The 8168-nt window shown below is 39.7% G+C and overlaps 1 pseudogene; it reads right to left on the bottom strand.

Moving 5' to 3' along the window:
* Positions 1-443: 443 nt before the first annotated feature.
* On the bottom strand, positions 444-827 carry LOC101599302 (annotated as a pseudogene).
* Between the last annotated feature and the right edge of the window lie 7341 nt (positions 828-8168).

Genomic DNA, 8168 nt, shown 5'->3' with positions numbered 1-8168 from the left:
TTTTATTATTATTGGATGTATTTTTGAACATTTACTATTTCTTTCTTTTTAAGAAAATTTTTGTGGTTTTAGTGTATCATGAAGCATTTGAAACATCTGAACAAATCAATATCTGGGCGGTGAGGCAGCAGCTTTCTCTTTCACTTCTTTGGATTATTAGAGCAACTTGTCAGTATATTAAAAAGAAGAAGACGAAGAAAAAAATGACAATCTTTTGCATTAAGTCTTTCCAAGGCATATGCTGGTACAACACAAACTTCTTTCAAATGCAACTAGTCTATCATTCAAACATCATGCACAAAACTCAGTGGAAGGAGCACACTGCCCGCATGCCCGCCTCGACCCTGTTCATTTGTGTATGATATTTGGAGCATCTTGAGGGTTGTCATAGATTGGGAAGAGGAGGGAGAAAAAAACAGCATAAGGAACTGGCCTAGAAGAGGTCAGCCATAGTTGTGCAGGGCAAGCCTGAACATGTCATTGGTGTAAACCCAAGCATCAGTGATGTTCTTTACTATAGGAACATCTGGTGGAAACCCATGATGGGAACTTCATCAGCCTTGAGCTGACCCACGACCATGCTGAGAATGCAGCCATCTGGTGAGCTGATGGTCTTGCACTGGGCTACTATGCTGAATTTTCTGGAATGGAAGTCTCAACAACTTCTCCACAGTGGCAGCTTTCCCCTGGAATAGCTGTCCTTCCCACGTAAGGTATGATGCGTCAATATAAATTGCACCTAGTTGGGTTCTGTCATTATCAAGTAACTGGCAGTAATGCCGAATGAAGCTGGATCCAGGCTTCTCCCATATTAGCTTGTCTCCCATCCTGGAACGTCACCCCACCTTGCTGAGACCTGTGGGACTGGCACGATGTTGGCAGCAGCGGCAGCAATTCAGCACAGTAGGAGCACATTTATTATTTCTGATCATAATAATGATACTTTTTACTTAACATGAAGATTATTAAATTTTTATTTGTGTGTATGTGAATGTACACATGAGTACACGTTTGTGCATGAGGGTGCACATACTAATATCTGTGTATGCATGTTGATCTCAGAAGACAACCTAAGGTTTCATCTTTACCTATTTGCCTGTATTTGAGACATGTTCTCTCAGTGGCTGGGAGCTGACCAACTAGACTAGACTGACTGGCTAGTGAGCCCCAGGCACCCTCCTGTTGGAGCCTCCTGAGCACTACGGTGGCAGGTGTGCTCCAATGTGATCAGCATATTTACATGGGTTTTGCAGCTCAGCTCCTTTTGCTTGGGAGGCAAGCACATTACTGACTGAGCCATCTCTCCAGTAAAAAACAAGATTCTGTCATGAAAATAAACAGATTCAATGCTACCATTTGTGGTTATAGCTTCAGTGTATTTCACACTACTGGGTCATGTTTGGACATGAAATAAATTATAAAATTATGTGTGAAACTAATGATACATTTTCCTGGTGTTGCAGTCAGGTTAACATTGCTGGTAGAAATCAACCAACCAAGAGCAACTTGTGGAAAAAAGATTTATTTTTGCTTATAGAAGCAAGGGGGAAGTTCCATGATGGCAGGTATGGCATGAGCAGAGGGTGGACATTTCCCTCTGGCCCACATAAGGTGGACAATAGCAACAGGAGAGTGTACCAAACACTGGCAAGGGGAAACTGGCTATAACACCCATAAGCCTGCCCCTAACAACATACAGCCTAAAGGAGGCATTAATTCCCAAATCTTCATCAGCTGGGATCTAGCATTCAGAACACATAAGTTTATGAGGGACACCTGAATCAAACTACCAAATTCCACCCCTGGTCCCCATAAACTGATATCCATACATGATGTAAAATAGGATGCATTCAGTCGAACTTAAAAGTATCCATGGTTGTTATCAATCCCAATGATATTCAAACATCTCCATAATCCAAGGTCTTTTACCTAAGCCATAGTACCAAAAAAAAAAAAAAAAAAAAAATCCCCCCAAAACCCATAATGGCACAGAAAGAACACTCACAATGCACAGTGCAAAAGATGGCACTGGACATATCAAAGAAACATTCACCAATACAATATTTAAAATAGCCAGAGAAAAAAATCAAACTTTGTAGCTCCAAGTCCAATGACTATAGTCAATGCAAACTTCATCAGGCCGGCAGTTTTCCTTAGCAGTCATATTGTGGTCCTGGCATCTCCACTGCAATCCACGATTCATCCTCATGGTTCCATTGGGTCTCCATGCAGGCATCCAGCAAACCTGCTTCACACTGCCCATGGCCGTTTTGAAAACACCAGACTGCATTGCAAAGTCAATGACCTTCTTTTTCCTGCATTTCTTATATTCCTCAATACCAGGCAGGGTGCCAATTTGTTAATCCAGGGGGGAATAAAGCAGTCTTTGAAGAACAGGACATTCCTTGAACACTCAGTCCCCTTCTAAAGAGTCTACATTCTTCCTCTTGCTCCAGCGCAGATCAGCTAACCCAATGTCAAGGGTTATAATCTCTCAATTGCAGTTGAACAGGCAGCAGTTCACCCAGAGATGCTTCTTTCTGTGCTATATCCCTTTGCTCATACCAGTTCATTTCTATGAAACCCTGCACAACTTCTTAGCACATGGGCTTTTCACACAAACTGCAAGCCCAGTCCAAGCAAAATTCCCTCTCATCCTCATAAGCCAAACCTCACAGTCCATAGTTCTTACTGCATTCAGGTCTTCCAACTTTGACCAGAACAGTCCATCAAGCTATACTTACAGCTCTGCAAAGCATCTCTTAGGCCAAGTTTTCAAATTCTTCCACATTCTTCTTGAAAATCAGCTCCAAAAGGCCAAAGCCACATAGTCAGGTGTCTAGAAGCATTCCCACTCCTCAGTACCACTTTACCCTTGCAGTCAGGTTCTCATTGCTGGTAGAATTACCAAATAAAGAGCAACTTGTGGGAAAAAGAGGTTTATTTTGGCTTATAGGCTCGAGGGGGAAGCTCTATGATGGCAAGAAAAACTATGGCATGAGCAGAGTGTGGACATTAACCCCTGGCCCACATAAGGTAGACCACAGCAATAGGAGAGTGTGCCCAAACACTGGTAAGGGGAAACTGGCTATAACACCAGCAGGCCCACCCCCAACAACACAACTCTTCCAGCAGGCATTAATTCCTAAATCTCCATCAGCTGGGAACCTAGCATTCAGAACACCTGTTTATGGGGGACATATGAATCAAACCACCACACATGGATATTTAAATATTTAAATAATAATAATATTTACTCATCTAATTTTAAATTCTAGACTGCAGCATGATTATAATTAATTTTTCAAAACTTATACTTTAGAAACTTCCTTGGGGGAAATCATATAGACACTAAACTGATGGGTAGCAGATACTGACATCTTTAATTTCACATATTTAAGAAAGTACTATGCTGACAATGCATCTCCCTGAAATAAGTTTCCTGAACCTAATATACAATTAAATAACATCAACAGGTGGAGGCTGTCATTGTGAATGAGGTCATATGGGTCCACTCCTAAGAATGGTCCACCATACCCTCATAACATCTATAATGTAAACCAATACTTTATATACAGAAAGCTTGAGACAAACTATTTTCTCTAACTTCCCCCAATGTGAGGATTTAGCAACATATTGCATTAAAGAAAACAGAGACAAGTTTATTTCAAACTTCCCAACATCCAGATCTATGAGGTGCATACATCTATTGTTCATAATTCACCTAATCCATTTTGTTAAAGCCACCCAAACAGATTAAGACTAAGGCCTAGCTCCTGCAAGGTATGGCTGTCTTTCTACTTCTGAGGTCTTCTCTATGAGTTACACTATCTATGCCACATATTCATGATGGCTTTTTTGACAAAGACATGAAAAAACTAACACACTTTGTAATATTGAAGGCTACACTATAAAGCCTGTGTTTCCAACTATCAGGAGCACATTTTCTAATCATTTTGTTTTTGAGGCAGGTTTTCACTCTAGCCTAGGGTAACCTGGAGCTCACCATGTAGCGATCCTGAAGCTCACAGAGACCCTCTTATCTCAGCATCCTGATTGTTGGAATTAAAGTCATGTACCATTGCTTACAATTTAGCTATTTCTTGAAGCAGGTAAGATGCTAAGTTGTTAATAAGATAAATAATTCACATTCTTGGCAGCCTCCATGAATCATTTCTGAATCATTCCCATTTACACAAGTGGCTAATGAACAAGTATTTCCTTGTGCTTATAAATTAACATCCCACATTTACATTGCCAATGGTCATAACATTTTCTAAGAAGATACTCTTAATATTAACAAACACTGTTACCATGTCCTTCAGATCTGTAAACCAGCATACACCCAGGGCTATGTGTAATAGTAGTAATGGTGCCCATGCATGTGCACCTCAGAAGTTTCCATACATACTTTTCTGAGACATTGGTAGGTTGAGACAAAGCAATATTTTAATCTCATAATGCAGGAAGTCATAAGAGAAGAATTGGGTTCAATAATGGTGATTTTATAACAAATTTACTGAATAGGTTTTATTTTTTAAATTTTTATTTATTTATTTGAAGTGACAGACAGAGAGAGAAAGAGGCAGACAGAGAAAGAGAGAGAGGGAGAGAGAGAGAGAGAGAGAGAGAGAGAGAGAGAGAGAGAGAGGGAGAGAATGGGCATGCCAGGGACTCCAGACACTGCAAACAAACTCCAGATGCATGCACCCCCTTGTGCATTTAGCTAACGTGGGTCCTGGGGAATTGAGCCTTGAACCAGGGTCCGTAGGCTTCACAGGCAAGCACTTAACTGCTCAGCAGTCTCTCCAGACCTCTGAGCAGGTTTTATATGTGCAGTTGTCTATGGCTTTGCCTAGTAACTTCCCTGAGAGTACAATGGACTGCATTTCTTTAGGGCAATTGCAAGTGTTCAGGGAATTTCATTCCTGTTAGAAAGTTAGTAACTCCAGATTTTCAGTTACTAATCTAAATGATAAATTATTTAATGTTGTCACCTTTTTTCTTTCATTTATAACTCCTCAAAAGCAGGAAAAATCGGCTTAGTTTTTCTAAACAACAAATCCATACGCAATCAACTATTTTAAATCCTAATCAATACAACAGAGATATGAGGTGTGCTGTGATTTCCAGGAGTATTCCTGCTGACATTGATCCACATTTCTAGTTAATTATCCACACCATCTGCAATAATAATAATGATATGAGGATTTTTATGGTCACAAGTATATTTCATGTAACTACATAATTATATGCATTTATAATAATTATGTATCCTAATTTCAGTAGGTAATTATCATGTTAGCATATGTAATTACTTAGATGAACACTTAAAGCATGCTAATATAGTTTAAATTCTCAGAGTAGTATGTGCTTCAAAATAAATATTCTTGACCTCTTCGCAATCATATGTTGAAAACTCAGAGCTGATACAAAAATAAATTAATCTTCTCCTATTTCTGTTTTTTTCTCTCTCTCTCCTTCTTCTCTCTAATCTCTCTATCTCTTTTATAATACTTTGTCTTCCCTCTCTTCTTGGGTGCTGACCTGTAATTCCCAATACCAGCATGTGGCTATCATCCACAATAACCTTTTGATCAGAGAAGCCTACAAGGTTTCCCCAAAAAAGTCATATTTCTGTCAGAGTACTTGATGACCCACCAAAAGTTAGTGGTAAGACCCTACTGCTGAAGACACCATATGCTGTTGGCACATAACATGTAGTGACCTGGCTGGAAGCTGGAAGAAATTCAGTCCCTAGGAAGTTAGTGCATCTAGTGCCAGAAGGTGCTACCTGAGTGACTGAGGGAAAATGACCAATATCTGTCCAAGAAACTCATGGTCTAACCTATTTAGCAACAAACAACCTGTCATGATGCTCACACAAGTGCAATAGTGGCACACAGCCATGGTGGTAAACCAACTGCTCTTGATTTGGCTTACTGATCTGCTCAGTGGAATGGGACCCATAGCTGGAGCAGGGAAACAAATCAGAATATTCAAAAATGAGCTTGCTGTCCATTATCAAGTTCCCACCCATTGTGGGATAAAAGAGGGTCTACACCTATTAAGTCCTCTCTAAAAAATGGTTATCCCATTTACCTTGTGCTAACTTTACTCTCTTTCAAAGAATCTGCTTAGCTTTTACAGATACATGCAGATCCTAAGGAGAGAACCACCCCATCATACCTCAAAAGGGACCCAACTGAAACTAAGACTTATTTAATTAATATAATGTAATATCTAAGTATTCCCCTTTTAGTAGTTTATTCACATAGTAATATGTTCACGATAGTAAATTTTGATATTGGAAACTTGGATACTCAAACAAAGACTTGCACATATCAAAATGCTCATGCCCAGGTTTAGAATGTTTTATGAGAAAAGAACTTAATGTATAAGACATCATTAGAAAACATTACTGATAAATAAGAAAATTACATACATATATTTACCAAAAAATATGAGCATTGAAGGCTTTATTTAACCTCAATAAGGCTTCATTTTTTAAAATTCTGATTGTGTCAGACAGCATATCATAACCATCCCCTTTCCAGAGTTAGAACTGCACCCATGTTCACACAGTAAAGTGTGCCATCCCTTCATGTTCACACAATAAAATGTGCCTTCCCTTCATGTTCACACAGGCAAGTGTGCCATCCCTCCATGTTCACACAGGCAAGTGTGCCATCCTTCCATGTTTACACAGTAAAGTGTGCCTTCTATTCATGTTCACACAGTTAAGTGTGCCATCCCTCCATGTTCACACAGTAAAGTGTGCCATCCCTCCATGTTCACACAGTAAAGTGTGCCATCCCTCCATGTTCACACAGTAAAGTGTGCCATCCCTCCATGTTCACACAGTAAAGTGTGCCATCCCTCCATGTTCACACAGTAAAGTGTGCCATTCCTTCATTTTCACACAGTAAACTGTGCCGTCCCTCATGTTCACATAGGCAAGTGTGCCATCACTTTATGTTCACACAGTAAAGTGTGCCATCTCTTCATGTTCACACAGTAAAGTGTGCCTTCTCTTCATGTTCACACAGTAAACTGTGCCATCCCTCAATGTTCACACAGTAAAGTGTGCCTTCTCTTCATGTTCACACAGTAAACTGTGCCATCCCTCAATGTTCACACAGTAAAGTGTGCTTCTCTTCATGTTCACACAGTAAACTGTGCCATCCCTCCATGTTCACACAGTAAAGTGTGCCATCCTTCAATTTTCATAAGTACAGTTTGCCATCCCTCCATGTTCACAATATTAAAGTGTGCCGTCCCCATGTTCACACAGTAAAGTGTGCCATCCCTTTATGTTTACACAGCAAAGTATTCCATCCCTCCATGTTCACACAGTAAAGTGTGCCATCCTTCAATGTTCATAAGTACAGTGTGCCATCCCTTCATGTTCACACAGTAAAGTGTGCCTTCCCTCCATGTTCACGCAGTAAAGTGTGCCATCCCTTTATGTTCACACAGCAAAGTATTCCATCCTTCCATGTTCACACAGTAAAGTGTGCCATCCTTCAATGTTCATAAGTACAGTGTGCCATCCCTTCATGTTCACACAATAAAGTGTGCCTTCCCTCCATGTTCACGCAGTAAAGTGTGCCATCCCTCCATGTTCACAGTGGTAAAAGTATGCCGTCCCTCCATGTTCATACTGTAAATTGTGCCATCCCTCCCATAAACACAATGGTACAGTGTACCATCTTCCCATGTTCACAATACTAAAGTGTGCTGTTCCTCCCATGTAGGGAGCATACAATTATTTTGCATTCCTAAATTCTGTCTCCTGGTCATAGTGTCCCACAAGGAAGTGTTCATTAATGACTACAAATTGCTCTGCCTTCAGAATATCACTGAATCTTTCTCTATCCCCATGCTAATTAACGTTTGAAGTACTTTATTTTCTGTCAAAGTAATTCATTTTTTAACTTCATGAATTCTTCTATAATATCCTTCCTTAGATCAAAATATTTTAGGTAATTTGAGAAGATACACTTTGAATGGACATTAGAGGCTGACTAAAAGAGAGATAGCAGAGGAATCGATGTGCAACTGAACAGCTGTGCAGATGGGATACTTTTTTATTTCATCATTTATGCATAACTGTATATATAATTTATGTTAATGTGTAAAGCATGGGTACAAAGTTAATAATCATA

This window comes from Jaculus jaculus, chromosome 4 (genome assembly GCF_020740685.1).
Source record: "Jaculus jaculus isolate mJacJac1 chromosome 4, mJacJac1.mat.Y.cur, whole genome shotgun sequence".
NCBI classification, from domain to species: Eukaryota; Metazoa; Chordata; class Mammalia; order Rodentia; family Dipodidae; genus Jaculus; species Jaculus jaculus.
The sequence above is the reverse complement of the archived record's forward strand: the minus strand, read 5'-3'. Positions and strand labels throughout refer to the sequence as shown.